Raw genomic sequence first — 16,527 nt, 5'->3', positions numbered from 1 at the left:
CAGAGGCACAGAGAACTAATCTAAGGGGGCAGCGAAAGCCATCACATTATGGCTAGGCTTATAAATGCATTTGGGCAGATAGCCTAGTACCTACCTATGAACATGTGAACGTAAGGACAATACAGTAGGATTCTTAGTCCTGGTTTACAGGTTTTCAAAGACATTTCGTGTCTGGCTGTAATAAGAACTGTAAGATACAATTTTTATGGCCTAAACCAGGTGATTTAATTTCAGACTATTTTTCAAAGTAAGCTGGACTGAGATTAACGATTTCTCTTCCAGTATCCTCTATTAGAATATATTCATTTCAACAGTTACAATACAGTCTGACATGCAGGTGTATTTCTTTTCTATCCAACAGGACCCACTGTTGGTACATTTTTTAACACAAGCAACTTTACAGATGCATTTTCAGCACACGCACCTGTACAAATCAGTTTGATATATAAATGACATATAATTCTTTATAAAACTCCAGCTAGCTGTGCTAGCATATGTTACATATCCTCTGCCCTACTTCTCCTGGCATAGCTGGCACTACCTCACATCATCACACGGAGGTGGAGTGATGATGTTGTTGTTGATTGCATTCCTTTTTTTGACTTTTTTATCATAAGAAACAGCAGCCGGATTTTTTTCAGTTGTAAAGAATGAAGTCTACTGATAAACTTATCAACTTAGAAATCTTGTAGCTGAAGTGCTAGGGAGAATGTGCATTCTAACATATCTGCTTTATTTCTTGTTGTTTGCTGTATTTTTGTGGTAATCTAATTCAGACAGAAGATCCAGCTGATTCAGACTGAACTGTTGTACTAACTTGATAACATAGTACAATGTAGTTGGCTTTTTCCAAGTGTAAATGTATTTGTTCATGTTTAAATCACTTTTGATTTGAGAGATCTGTCCAAATACAAGTAGGCAATATAAAAGTTTTTGTTCCACAGCACTGCATTATTCCTCTTTACCATAATTTAAATAACTTTAAAGTGTAAAAAGATAACAAGGATATCGTACCTTTACTTTGCAGTAATGATAAAGTCCATTGGTCTCTCTAAACATCAAGAGATGACTGAATTTGGTACCTCTAATGACATATTTATCATGTCTGTTTCATACCATCCACAAATTTCCAGAATGTACATCTACTGCTTAGAAGAGGTCTCTTTCCATTCTGCAGTTTTTGATGATGTAACATTACAAATAAAACAATGTTAGAAAGACAAAGAGCATGCTGTATAAAACGGTGTTAAAATGCAGGTAAGAAAGGTGTTAAAGTGCAGTTTAAAAAGTACATAACATTTATTACCTTTTTGTCTTGAGTCAAGAATAACTCTTCAAGATGAGTAAAACATTTTCTTTTTATTATAAAATCCACATATGTCAATGCTGGGAGACTATCTACACAATTTAAAGTCAATCTCACCAAGCAGCAAAAATACACACTCTTTATTTAATTTCTTATTAGTAACATGCATGCAGAATACTGACATGGTCAAATAGGATTTCTGCAGACCTTCATGCTTCTCGCTTAATGCACGTGAACAATCATGTTTTTTAGTACCAATAATGTTTTAGAAAAGTAGAGGCCACCTGACTTGTTAAGCAGTCTTGTTTCCTGACCTTGTACATTTTAGTACCAGTTCATTCTAACTCCCCAACATTCCTTGTAACTATCCATCCCAGCCTGGGAAGGTCAGAGCTTACATATGCAGGGTGTTCTTTCTTGCTTTCAGAAACCAGTCTTTATAACATTCTTAACCCCTTCAGCACTACTTTCTTTTTACATTCAGTCATCTGTTAATACACTTGCAGCTTGATATTAGAATGCAGTTGTGAAACACTCAGAACTACAATAAGTATTAGTGGTTTGCTTAACCATGCATCTATACTTCATATCATTTTTAACATGAACAAATATTAAATAATTCATCAAACATGTCCGTAAAGAAATTGTAAGTTAATATGCATTTTGTGAATAATAATCATGAAAGATACATTTTTCTCTAACAGACTCCCTCCTCTGACACTACTAGTGTCATAAAATACACAATTATATTTTGATTTTCCTTAATTTGATAAATACGCTTCATCTGTAGTGATTGTGTTTTCATTCATCAGGTATAAGTGGCATTTCACGTATAGGTGCAATCCTAGACTTTGTGATTACAGTCTTTAGAACAGAAAATATTAAAAACGTATTTCAGCTTTTCCTGGATAGGGGTCGCCACAATGGAACTCCGGTCCACTAATGATTGGCAGTGGACTTTTACAGTGCCAAGTTGCCAGCCCAATGCCCAACCTTCAAAGAAGGCACCCATTCACGCACGCACCTACCTGCATGTCTTTATATGTCACTATGTCACTTGACCATGGGGAGGAAATGCAGACTCCACACAGAAGGCACTCCAGCTGAGAATCGAATGGGAGAACCTCTTGCTGTGAGGCCACAATGCTAACCGCTGCACCACCACGGCCTCTAGAACAGAAAATATTAAGACAATTAAAAGAATAATACCTGGTTTTATACCTTGCAATATTCCAGATGTTCATCGTGTTACCCTGCTGCAGTCATCACACTTGGGTTATCCTGCCATCAGGCGGTCCCGCAGTCGGCCCGAGTTCCAAAGTCTTGGCCCGGCGTCGGTTGCTGTTGCTTCTTCCCTGACGTCAGTGCGCCAGGGGTATATAAGAGGCATCCAACGCCATTTTCTTCAGTCTTTCTTGCCGCGCGGTGCCCGAAGCTGAAGCAGTTCGCAAGTGCCGGTCGGCCGACACCTGAGATTTTCGATTCGAATTTCAGTCCAAAGTCTTCAATAAAGCTAAGTACCCCGTTGGGGAACCTTTCTTTGCCTCAGTCCGATGTCAGAAAAAGTTAACAATTGCATTTCTTGTGGGAAGCAAATACCTCATAAGGACTTCCATTCCTATTGTATTCCTTGCCTAGGCCCAGACCACGACGTCACAGGTTGTCGGTTTTGTGCTAGGTTTAATAAACGAACTATCAAACTCTGTTTTGACTTCGCATGACATTACTTTGGTAGGAAATTTAATTATATCATGCCGTTGGAACAGCCGACGACCGGCATGCATAAAAAACGCAAAGATAAGGACAGGCAGCCTAGGAACAAGCCAGACTCCGAGGCCTCTGCTGGGCCTGTCACCGGTTCTCCGGTTTTCAGTGAGGCACCTACGCAGCCCCTGACGATCGCTGAACTGGAAACCCAGACAGCTGCGGATTCTCAAGCAGAGTCTACTAGGCCGACGCAGCCATCTTCATTAGGCCCTTCCGACACCGGAGCAGAAGTAGACCCCGGTGCAGTGGAAACACCTTCGGTTGCAGAAGGTGTCTTCAGACCGACTACACTCACCATTAAATCGTATGCTAACTTAAAACTCCTTTAAAACCAAAGAAGACTGTACATCAGTCTACAGTTCAAGGCCCCATGCCTAAGAAGCAGATGTTTAAGATGGCTGAAGATTTAATTACCCTAATCAGGGGTTCCCTTCCCCCTCCTGATAAAAGACCAAGACAAGAGGAGGATTATGCTTCCTCTGACCAGGTTTCAATTTCCTCAGATTCTTCTGAGGAACAGGATTACACTTTTCCACCTTATGAAGACTCTGATGCTGAAGACTCTATTCCCTCAGCACCCCCCCCCCCCCTGAAGATTACTCCTTTGGGGAAACTTTACATACCATGAGGGAACATTTCCACCGGGAAGGCCAGGACTACTCTGATTCTAAGAAAAGGCTCCGAGAGTTCCTTTTACTACCCCAGCACAGACCACTTGCTATCCCTCCAGTTTTAGATATTGTGGATGATGTTTACTTGGAGTCTAGTCTAAATCCAGACTCTCTACCTCCTGCTCCAGCCAAACCAGAAAGATACTACAGAGTACCTGACTCACACAAATTCCTTTATAAAAGCCCTGTGGCTGACCCAGAAACTATTTCCCAGGGTCCTAAGGGAGCCAAAGCTTCTATGGCTAAAAATCCTGTGCCCTCTGAAAGGGATTCCAGAGCCCTAGATAGACGGGGAAAGAAAATATACACCTCAGCAACTCTGGCTATGAGAGCATTAAATTGTCAGTTTCACATGCTGAAATATCAGCAATTCCTAATGTCTCAATTAAAACAAAAAATGAGCACACATACTGAACAGTCTGAATTCAAGGAAATGCAGGATCTGTTGCATGCAGCTGAACAGGTGGGCAAACATACTTTACAATGTGGATTTGATTCATTGGAAGCTTCCTGTAGAGCAGCTGTTACTGGCTCTGTCATACGTAGACATGCTTGGTTAAAAGAACAAACCCTTCCTGATCATGTTAAAGCAAAATTATTGGATGCACCTTTACAGCAGGATGTATTATTTGGTGTCAAAGCAGAAGAGGTTTTAAAGAAAATGGAGGATAAGGCAAAGTCTATGCAGACGGTCAAGGATTTTTTTACAGGTACAACCCCTCGTTTCAGCAGAAATTGGCCAACAAAAAACTGGTCCTTTCCAGCATCTGACAGATCACAGAGAGGCAAATACAGATGCCCAAGGGGCAGAGGTCAGTCACAAGGCCCTTACAAACCTCGTTAATGGGGTACTGCTACCCAGAAAGGAGGAGAAAACAGGCCCCAGGCTAGCAGAAGACAAACACAATGACTCAATCCTCAAACTACCAAGCAAATCTCTCCTGACAGCTCCCTTGGGAGGAAAATTAGCATTTTTTGCCGACAACTGGCACATCATCACAAAAGACAAATGGGTCCTAAACATCGTCTCTCAAGGATACAGATTCCACTTTCATATCTTACCAAGGATAAAAGGAATGCCAAACCTGCCACCAAATCAATGGGCAGAGGCACAAAACAAATTACAGCTCTCATGGACATAAGAGCCATTCAACAGTTACCTACTCAGGAGCAAGGACAAGGTTTTTACTCAAGACTCTTTCTAGTTCCAAGAAAGGACAAAGCATGGAGACCCATTCTGGATCTTTCAGTTCTGAACACCTATCTGCAAGTACCAAAATTCAAGATGCTAACACTACAGCAGCTTCTTCCCATGCTGGGCAAGAATGCTTGGCTAGTAACGTTGGACCTCAAGGAGGCTTACCTGCATGTCCCTATCAGACAAAATTGCAGAAGATACCTCCACTTCATTGCAGGTTCAACGCATTATCAATTCTCTGCACTGCCCTTTGGCTTATCTACTGCGCCCAGGGTCTTCACAAAATGCCTGGCACCAGTAATTGCATACTGCAGACAAAGAGGAATTCAAATATACCCATACCTGGACGACTGCCTTATTCAAGCAGAAAACAAGGACATTCTTTTAAAGCATCTAGCATTTGTCAAACACCTTCTAAGTTGCCTAGGGTACACAGTAAATGAAAAGAAATCAAAACTAGTGCCCTCACAAAACATAATATTCCTGGGTGCCAGCTTGAATACAATGGCCCAGATGGCTTATCTCACGCCAGACAAACAACAGCAGCTGACTCAATATTTCAAAATAATGGCAACAAAGACCCAACTCCCTGCAAGAAAAATTCTGCAGGCCTTGGGATTCATGGCATATTGCATATTATACAATGCCTACCCTAAAAACGTGCACGCTGATTGGCTAGCCCAACCAGCGTGCCCGTGGTAAATCCCTCAATATACTAACGGAAAAAGGTCCGGTCGCCCGGACTTTTCCGTTAGTAAAACATCTCGCTATGTTAAAAGAGTTTAACATAGTGAGACAGCTTTAAAAGCAACGGAGATCTCCGTTGCTTTTTAAGCTGTCTCGCCATGTTAAACTCCTTTAACATAGCTTACACAGTGAAAGCAACGGAGATCTTGCGATCTCCGTTGCTTTAAACCTGTCCGCTATGTTAAATGAGTTTAACATAGCGAGACAGCTTTAAAAAGCAACGGAGATCTCCGTTGCTTATTTTAAAGCTGTCTCGCTATGTTAAACCCATTTAACATAGCGAGACAGTAAAGCAACGGAGAACTTGCGTTCTCCGTTGCTTTTGCCCACACTCTGATGTACTGCGAGGCATGCGGTACATCAGAACTGCCTGAACACCAGAAAAGGTGCGGAAGGGCAGCAAAGAGGCATTATACAATGCCATTATTTAAGAAAAGTAATTATTTATTTTCTTAAATAATGGCATTATATAGCAATAACCACTTCTGGGTGTGGGTAATGCTGGATTACCCACGGTTGTCTTTGTTTGGTCCTCGGCCGCCGGGACCAAACCACGCCAACCGTGGGTAAATCCAGCATTACCCACACCCAGGCGTGGGTTATTGCTATACTACTAATACCATTTGCAAAACTGCATATGAGGAAATTACAATGGTACCTGAAAAGCGTATGGACTCAGCACAGCCACAGCTTGGAAACAATGATACCACTCATTCTCTGCCTTCAACAGGAGTTTCTATGGTGGGCACAGGCATGTCACCTCAACAAGGGTCAGCCTTTCACCTTACCCACAGCCAGGCAAACTATGACAACAGATGCATCGGACTATGCCTGGGGAGCACACATGACAGGACAGTGCATTCAGGGCAAATGGACTACAGATCAGAGGCATCTTCACATCAATCAAAAGGAAATGCTAGCAGTACAGAATGCCCTAACAGCTTTCAGGGACCTGTTACACCCAGGACAACTAATAATAAAGACGGACAATACCACAGTAATGTGGTACATAAACAAGCAAGGGGGCACACATTCCTACCCTCTATGTAGGCAAGCAATGACCTTGTGGAACACTGCACTGTCTTACCAGGTTCAATTACAAGCACAATTTCTGCCAGGAAAGAAAAGCACATTAGCAGACGACCTAAGCAGAAACATCATGGATCCACACAAGTGGAAACTAGATCCACAGGTATTTGCAATGATAGCTAAAAATGGGGACGCCTAGACATAGATCTGTTTGCAAGCCCCCAAAACTACCAACTTCAAAAATTTTGCACAAGGACATTCCATCCACAAGCTTGGAAAGTGGACGCCCTCTCATTCAGTTAGAAAACATTAACAGTGTATGCCTTTCCTCCACTGCCTCTTCTAGCAAAGGTACTGCTGAAAATCAGATTAGAGAGGCCACAAATGATACTCATTGCACCAGACTGGCCACGCCAGCATTGGTATCCAATTCTAAGGAACATGGCCCACGGCCCACCATGGATTTTACCACAAATTCCTCACCTGCTCACCCAGCGAGACAATCAGATTCTACACAGCCAGCTCAAGACTTTAAACCTGGCTGCATGGCAGATTACCTAAACAACCAGCCAACACCTCTATCCAAAGCTGTTATGGATGTCATTCTGGAGGCCAGAAGGCCCAGCACCAGGAAAACCTATTCAGACAAATGGAAAAGATTTTGCACCTGGAACCAGGCTAAAGGCCAAAATCCCCTTGATCCAAACATTCCTCAGATTCTACAATATTTAACTGAGATGTTGCACAAAGGACTTTCCTTTTCATCTATTAAGATCAATGCCTCAGCAATTTCAGCTCATTACAACACGGACCCTCTTTTATTCTCACATCCACTCCTAAGACAGTACCTCAGAGGGGCTAAGAACATAAGACCGTCAAGGAGAGCACCAACACCTACTTGGGATCTCAACTTTGTTCTGGAAAAGCTTACACTGCCACCCTTTGAACCAGCCTTTTCAAGTACTTTGTTCTGGAAAAGCTTACACTGCCACCCTTTGAACCAGCCTTTTCAACTGATTTAAAATTTCTGTCATGGAAAACTGCCCTACTACTAGCAATAACCTCAGCTAGAAGAGTCTCAGAGCTACAGGCACTAATGGCAGTGGAGCCTTTCCTCATTTTTCATCAAGACAGAGTCTCTCTATGAACTAACCCTTCCTTTATGCCAAAGGTGGTATCCAGTGTGGCTCTAAACCAAACCATTCATTTGCCCACCTTTTTCCCAAATCCCCAGAACAAAGGAGAAAGGCTCCTGCACTCTTTGGACATTCACAGGCAATTACGTTACTACTTGGACAAAACTAAGGCTTTCAGAAAATCTGACCAGCTCTTTGTAGCCTATGCTACAGGATCACAAGGAAAAGCTATCTCAAAACAGACCATTTCTAAATGGATAGGGCATTGCATACGTTTCTGCTACACGCATCATGGGAAACTGGTACCTGCTAACATTAGGTCCCACTCCACCAGGGCTACAGCTACATCAGCAGCCTTTCTCAGGGGAGTGCCAACCAAGGATATTCTGGAAGCTGCAACTTGGAGTTCAGTGCACACCTTCACCAAACACTATCACTTGCCTCTATATTCTAAGGCTAGAGCTGGTTTTGCCACTGCAGTTCTGCAGGGTCTACTAGCTTCTTCTAACTCTGTTTAACTCCACCTCCCATCCTTAGCTTTGGGATTCAACCCAAGTGTGATGACTGCAGCAAGGTAACATGATGAACATAGTACAGTTTTGTACCTACCATAAATGTAGATGTTCGAGTGCTCACCCTGCTGCAGTCCAGGTTACCCTCCGTCCATCTCCTCTGAACTAGCTGAACTTATCTATACCACTCTATCCTATACAACCTCTGTGGTGTATTTGCTTCTGCCTAAAGGTATTGTTTTATTTTTATCTAGCTATACATATATATTTTGCCTACCTATTGGGGGCACCTGACATCTGGGGCAAGAAAAACTGAAGAAAATGGCGTCGGATGCCTCTTATATACCCCTGGTGCACTGACGTCGGGGAAGAAGCGACAGCAACCGACGCCGGACCAAGACTTTGGAACTCGGGCCGACTGTGGGACTGCCTGACGGCAGGACAACCCAAGTGTGATGACTGCAGCAGGGTGAACACTCGAACATCTACATTTATGGTAGGTACAAAACTGTACTTTTCCAGGTTACCAATTACACTGACCAACCATCCAAATGTCTAAATGTCTGTCCTTCTGCTTCATGACATTTGCCAACTTTTCTTGTTTATTATGGTAGTCAGTAATTCAAGAACAACAATGACAACCCCTTTTCTAGCAGGCATTATATTGAGTACCAATGGGTTCTGTAACACTACAGTTCACATTGCAGTCATTTTTCCATTTGTCATTGTGATGTGATATGAAGTATGGTTAGCTACCTCCTGAAGAATTTGAGTAAGCACGGTGATTTCAAGCATTGTCCTTTGCACTCCATACCCAGGAGTTAACTGAAAATACTTGCTCTGTCCAGTGGATTACTCGCTTATTTCTCAGCCTACCTGCTGGTGGCTGTTCGAAATGTTGAATAGCTGGAGTAATATAGTCTACAAAGCATTATCTAGACCAGTTTGTGGGTAACCAGGGGTAAGCATGATCACCACAAATGTAGTAACGGTCCTCTGTCATGCCCATGCCATGTCTAGTGTCATTGTATTTGCTGATTCCCACTGGCACAGTCCCATTTCTGGCATATCATGTGTACCCACGATTTGTGGTGGCAAGCTGAAGTGAAACAACTTTAAAAAATTAGATTATTTCAGATTAGATCAGTGTCACTAAATTATTTCTCAGATGTTACTTGTGATGCAGGAATTGGAATCATGGGAATCTCTGCCTTAGAATGTTGAGGAATATGTAAACATACACAAAAGTTTGTCACAGCGTACTCTCAAAGAACTAACAGGAAACTGATTTTCTCTTGACCAGGTTATTAAAGGAAACAGCAACAAAAACAGAGCAAAAGTACCTGTTGTCATCAGATTCATCATGAAGGTGCTATTTTAGTTGAATTTTCTCCTTGTATGTTTCACTGGGCAGATGATTCGTCCTTCACACTTTGGTCTTCTTTCGCCAGCAATGATGAATCTGGAGCACATGGCAGGTCTTCTTATAGTGGGATGAGTGAATTCATATTGGTTGTCTTGCACACTGGACGGTAGTCAGGGTTGTGAGGATTACAAGGTAAAGGGCCTTTTCACCTCTGGCTCAAACCGTTCGTTCTTTGGAAGATTTTCACATAAACCCAGTCACCCAGCTGCAGTTGGTGACAGGGCTAGTCAGGTGGTAGAGGAAGAGATACTGCTGTAAGAATCGATATTTTCTTTTTATTATCCATTAGAGTTAATCTTTTCATTTGACACAGGGGGAGCAAATGGAAGGGCTGTGGGTCTTCCCATTAATTTCTCATAGGGTCTCAATTTCCTTGTAGAATTCAAAATGTCTTTGACCATTTAAATTTTGTTTAGTACAAATCTTGGAAGAAAAAACTTTTTTTTTTTTTTTTTAATACGGTCTTATTAACCCTCTCTGCTAGTTCAGATGACTGCAGATGATTGGGACAGGGAAGACTAAAATTAAAAAAGTGATAGTACAAGGTACACCAAATTACAGAATCTGCTTTGTGACATGGGTGAGCTTTTACAAAACATACAGATTACTAATAGAACATTATTCTAAATTGTGTACTTTAGTCATCTGGACAACGTCCAGCTCTACATTAACAAAAAGTCCCCGAGGTGGTGATAGCAAACACTGTATTTTAAACAATCGCACAGCTATTAACATACTGAAGTATCACAGAGGAGACATGAGTGGTATACCAACTTCGGGTAATTTGATTAAATAAAGCTGCCTTACCTGCATGGGCTAGTGAAAGATATGCCCTTACCAGGTAAGGTAGCAAGGAGGCAAGCGTCACCAGTCGGCCATCTGGATGTTGCTATACTCCATTAGAGGATTTAATATATCCATCTTTGGGCCACTTCTGAGCTTCTCCCTGTGATGCCTCAGCTTGAAAACTGACACTGTTAAAATCAGACGTCATTATTATTAGAGTTATACAATAGTATTACATAAGAATTATTACTTTTATAATCTACTTGGTGGCATAATCTGCCAAATTATCTATGCCCTTCTAGTAGGCATTCAATGAAAATTTTTAACAGCAAAAAAACACATTTTTTCATTTTGAGCAGGTACGTCTTCAGTTCGATCTGGCATTGTGGATAGGAATGTCCTTTATGTCCTTTCTAGAAGAAAGCAGATAGTTAGTCTCACACACACACACAATCATGCTCTGTACCATTCTCAGCAATAGATAACACAGATGCAGGACTTAGAACAGAACAGCGTATTAGAGAAACAGATGGATCAGGAAAAGAATAAGTGGACATTTATATTTAGTTAGACGTGCAGTCAAGAAGGGCTGAGTTTCATTTTAAGTAATAAAGATGATTCAGAGTGAGGGATAGCTACTGTAAGATCCTACTCTGAGATATTAAATGACCAAGATAACGTACCTGAGGTAACCATAGCTGTATTTTTTTCTGTTGACACTTTGCGTCCTTTTTCTGCAAGGATAGTTAAAAGATGCTGGGTATTCTGCTAACACTGCTGAAAAGAATCTGATGCTTTTAGTAAATCATTTACATATTGTACCAACACAGACCCACTTGGAAATATCACATCCTTTAAATATGTATTTTTTTTTTAGAATTTGAGGAAAGAAAAAAAATGAAAGATACAGTGCATCCTTATGTCAACTGTGTCCATGTATACTACTGTCCCTTATAAGTCAAAGTAAACAGAAACTGACTTTCAGAATGGATAGGTAGAAAAAAGAATGCTGAACAGAGAGGTGTTACAGAAAAATATTTCACTGTAGATGGTTATCAACTAAGTACTGCTGCTGCTTTTGGAACCACAGAAAAAGTTTTTAATACTGCATTGTTTGCAGACCTTAGCTCTGGCTCAAACCTATAAGTATGTTGTTATATTTTTTATTTTTACAGGGAGAATAGGAACACTACAAAGACTTAACTGGCACTATTTATTTCTTGTATCAAAGACTGCATTACAGGTTTGATTTCCTGTTGTGTGTCTGATTTCAGTGGATACCATAGAATTTTAGGGAGGGTTTTTTGATAGATTCAGTTTTGTTTTTACAGGTTTTGCAGATTTTAATATACCTACTTTATTAGCATGTTTAACCCATAAGTTAGCAGGTACCTGCTGCAGCAGTTTTCAGTTGTCGGTATGCTTTCAAAAGATTTCTCCCAGCTTTTTCTAAGAATTGTAACACTTTCCCCACTGATTCTGCTGGAATATCTAGATACACCCCCTCTGGTGTACAGCAAACGGTACCACTCAGCTCACACAGAAGATTCACTGGTGCAGTTGTACTCAAAGAAAATAATGCCTTTCTTGTCAATCAGACCTAAATAAATGGATATAGGTTTTAAAACAGGATATGTAACAGTAGCATTTGTTACACCAACTGGCTTTACTTTGTTCCTATACTGGTATTTAACTGTCTGAAGTAACTTTTAATACAGACCTAGTATTTTGAGTTCCACCAAGAATATAATTGGTTTTGCATTTATTTCTACTGTAACATAGGGTCCTTTTTGATCCAGTGTCAGCAAAGGGTCAATTTTTATTTTTATTACCCTGCCATAGTCAGTATGGTGATTTGCAGCACTTAATAAGGACTTCAAATCTTTTTCCTGCCAGTCTATAAGCACTTGCTTCATTTGATTGTGTACAGGGTTTGCAAACCCTGCACAAAGGCAGCTGCAATAGCTGGTTTAGCTTGCTCATTTGGGTCTAATATTTTTGAATGTTTAGCAAACACTGCTTTAAGATGACTCAAATAATCTGCATGGACATTATTTGCCTACATGCCTGACACACTTTTGTAATCTAACAATACTATCCTTTTATTTAGCAGTGCATTTTCTGTGGGAGTGAAATTTGTTATTTTAGCCTTTTCAAGCAACTGTGTTCTTATTTCATTTGCAACTTCCTGAAGCATCTGTTTTAAATCTGTTAAAGTAGGCTTGTAATGTTTTTTTTTTAAATTTCATCTTAAACCTTCATGGATGTTTTTTTTTTTTTTTTTTCAGTTAGAAAACATTTAGACATAGTATGCAAATCAGCATTACCCCCCCCCCCCCATTTTTTTAAGGTGCCAAAAAAAAGTTTTTTTTTTAAACTTACCTTACAGATCCTGTGTCCTGGCAGTTTAGAGGAAAGAAAAAAAAACTATACCAATCCACACACCATTCAGGGAGGGAAGGGTAGGATAGAGGAGAGGTTTTGATCAGCCTTTTTCCACAGCACCCGATTACTATCATTGCATCACAAGCTCAAAAGTCATAGCTCCAGCATTGCAGTTGGGATAATTGAGTCCATAACTGACCATTCTTTCGGACCCTCTGAAGGTACTTTCATACAGTCACACCTGGACTTGATTTGACAACAGCCACACGTTTCAACATGCTGTAGGCACATCAGTTTGAATTAACTCTACTTTTAACTTTTCAGCAGTCATAAATGAAAGCAGCAGAAAGCAAACAGTCATACCTCTTACCTTTTTGTCCCTGAGGGTACCGCCCTCGACACAAGGTGCCTCCTTGTGTTAAATTTTCTCTTTATATATATATATATATATATATATATATATATATATATATATATATATATAATAACAATTTGTCCTTAGTTGCTGTGGGATCCGCTCACTATAACCTTGAGGGTACCGCCCTCAACGCAAGGCACTTCCTTGTGTCTGTTATTTTATATAAATTAATAAACTTTTTGTTAAGACTTGTGGGAACCGCCCACTATTACTTTTGCATACAACAAACAAGCAAATTTCTGTCATTCTACAAGGCAGCAGATACCACATACCGAACAAGTAACTCGGTCATTCAACAAATAGGAACCTCATATACTTAAAAAGCAAAGTCAGACATTCAACATAAGAGTACTTAAAAGCAAGGTCAGTCATTGAACAAAACAGGACATATGATATATTTAAAAGTAGTCAGTCATTTAACAAAGCAGTACACAGTATAATACTTAAAAGCAGTCAGTCATTTAACAACACAATAAACACATTGCCATTATTACTTTGAACTGCAGTTTTTTTTTTTTTAAAAAAGGAAAGAAAGAAAGAAAAACATTTTTTCCCAAAGCCATTTTACCATCTTTAGCCTGTATGTTTGCACACCCTGAATAGTTAAGGGTCCGAGCTCTGACCATTCCATACAAAACAGTGAGGAATTCACCGTACTTTCTGTGCTGGGCCCTTTATAATTCATTCCACAGTGTTCTGCAGCAAGATCAAAGTTCAGAATCCAAGCATGGTACCAGATATTAAAGTGCAGTTTAAAAAGTACATAAATAACTTTAATTACCTTTTAGTCTTGAGTCAAGAATAACTCTTCAGGATGTGCAAAACGTTTTCTTTTTATTATAAAATCCACATACTTCAGTGCTGGGAGACTATCTACACAATTTAAAGTCAGTTTCACCAAGCAGCAAAAATACACACTCTTTATTTAATTTCTTATCAGTAACATGCATGCAGAATACTGACGTGGTCAAATAGGATTTCTGCAGACCCTCATGCTTCTCGCTCAATGCACGTGGACAATCATGTTTTTTAGTACCAATAATGTTTTAGAAAAGTACAGGCCACCTGGTTTGTTAAGCAGTCTTGTTTCCTGACCTTGTATATTTTAGTACCAGTACATTCTAACTCCCCAACATTCCTTGTAACTATCCACCCCAGCCTGGGAAGGTCAGAGCTTACAATACAGTGTGTCCTTTCTTGCTTTCAGAAACCAGTTTTTATAACATTCTTAACCCTTTCAGCACTACTTTCTTTTTACATTCAGTCATCTGTTAATACACTTGCAGCTTGATATTAGAATACAGTTGTGAAACACTCAGATCTACAATAAGTATTTGTGGTTTGCATAACTATGCATCTATACTTCATATAATTTTTAACATGAACAAATATTAAATAATTCATCAAACATGTTTGCAAAGAAATTGTAAGCTAATATGCATTTTGTGAAGAATAATCATGACAGAAACATTTTACTCTAACAAAAGTAAGGCAAACTAAGAGCAGTAACAGACAGGCTAGAGAAGTTTAAATAAGTATTTTTGCAGCGGTTAGCATTGTTACCTGACAGCAAGAGGTTCTCCAGTTTGATTCTTGGCTGGTGCGTCTTCTGTGTGGAGTCTGCATGTCCTCCCTGCATTCTAGTGAATTTAAAGACATGCAGGTAGGTGCGAGCATGTGTGGGTGTGCCTTCTTTGAAGGTTGTGTGCCGGTCTGGCAACTCGACACTGTAAAAATTCCTTGCCAACCACTAGCGGACTGGAGTTCCACTGTGGCAACCCCTAACAGGGAAAAGCCTAAAGTCAGTAGTACATAGCCTGTCCTCTGCTACTGTCCTCTAAGTTTACCAGAATGAGACTTTTTTAATCAGATGTGTTTTCCTTTAGTGACACACAACTTTATTTTTGCTGTCTTAAAATTAGGTACATTTCCATCTACAAAGAAGGCATTTAGCATTGTTCTTTGTAGCCTGTCTGCAGATTGTATGATTATCTGAATAGCACTTATATTCTAGTCAGCTGGTTTCTCATAAATCATTTCAAAGTGTACTTTTTGGTAACTTGAAAGTATCTAATTCACATATTACATATTTTTGTTTATTTATTTTAATGAATTTGATAAATATAGTAGTCCACCTGGGCATTATTAATTTTTCCCATACATTGGGATAAAACCTCCATAAAGCACATTAAAGTTAGGGATCAGCAACAATTAATTATTTCCGTTTTACAGTCTGATAACTGTTCAGTGTTCAAATTAAAATAAACAGCGCAATCAATGTGAGTTATTCTTAAAAAATAAGTACATGTATGATATAAAATAACTAGACACAAAAAATGGTCAATATGCATGCAGAAAATATGAATTATTCATATATACTATTAGATGAGATGTACAGAAGGCAGTTTAAATAGGGTCAAGACCTACTGATATGTTCAACAAAGAATTGTTATACATTGACTTAAACAGATGGCTTAACAATCCTATTAACCAAATTCATCTAATGACAAAGGTCAGAGATTATTCTGTTATAGTTCCTGGTGTAACTATGTGACCAGTAATTAATCGGGCCCAAATGTGCAGTGACTTTTTGGTAAGAGGTTATTAACTGCCACTGTCAAGGGTAAAAAAATGTTTGCTAGAAGGTAATACAAAGGTCTTGAAAAGAGAAAAGGTGACTGAGTGATACTATCCTTGCCATAAGGGAGAGGCAAAATAAGAAGCAACAGAGAGAGAGTTAGATGTCCGTAGCATTAAAACTGCAGGCTCATTTTTTGTTTTAGTATGTGACTGGGGATTTTTTTGAAAATGTTCCTCTTGAGGAGCTTATCTATTGTGGGTATGAAATTACTCCAGTGTTTTGAGACAGCATTAGAATACATACACTATCTAAAGTAGTCCTTAGAGCATAATGGTGAAACAAGATGCCCAGAAATTCATAGCTAAGGGAGTATGACAGAGTATGCCATTTTATGATAGATTAAACAATTGCCACCTTTTGGGAGACTGGAGAATAAAGTGGGCTAACTTGAGATGAGTAGTAGCTGTACAAAGTTTCAATGCAAGCAGTGATGGTTAAGAATGGTACAGGAATAGCTCAGGATGGTTTAGTACGATTTTGCAGATATATGTGCAAGCTCTGTCAC

At 39.8% G+C, this 16,527-nt stretch overlaps 1 protein-coding gene across 1 annotated transcript in view; it reads left to right on the top strand.

Annotated features, from left to right (window-relative positions):
• The window catches only part of ANK3 (ankyrin 3), a 2,432,060-nt gene that overhangs the window by 433,185 nt on the left and 1,982,348 nt on the right, over nt 1-16,527 (top strand). The gene's annotated exons all lie outside the window — the stretch shown is intronic.

This window comes from Protopterus annectens, chromosome 14.part0 (genome assembly GCF_019279795.1).
Source record: "Protopterus annectens isolate FY-2018-M chromosome 14.part0, PAN1.0, whole genome shotgun sequence".
Classification (NCBI taxonomy): Eukaryota; Metazoa; Chordata; order Ceratodontiformes; family Protopteridae; genus Protopterus; species Protopterus annectens.
This window is presented reverse-complemented; position numbering and strand designations above follow the sequence as displayed.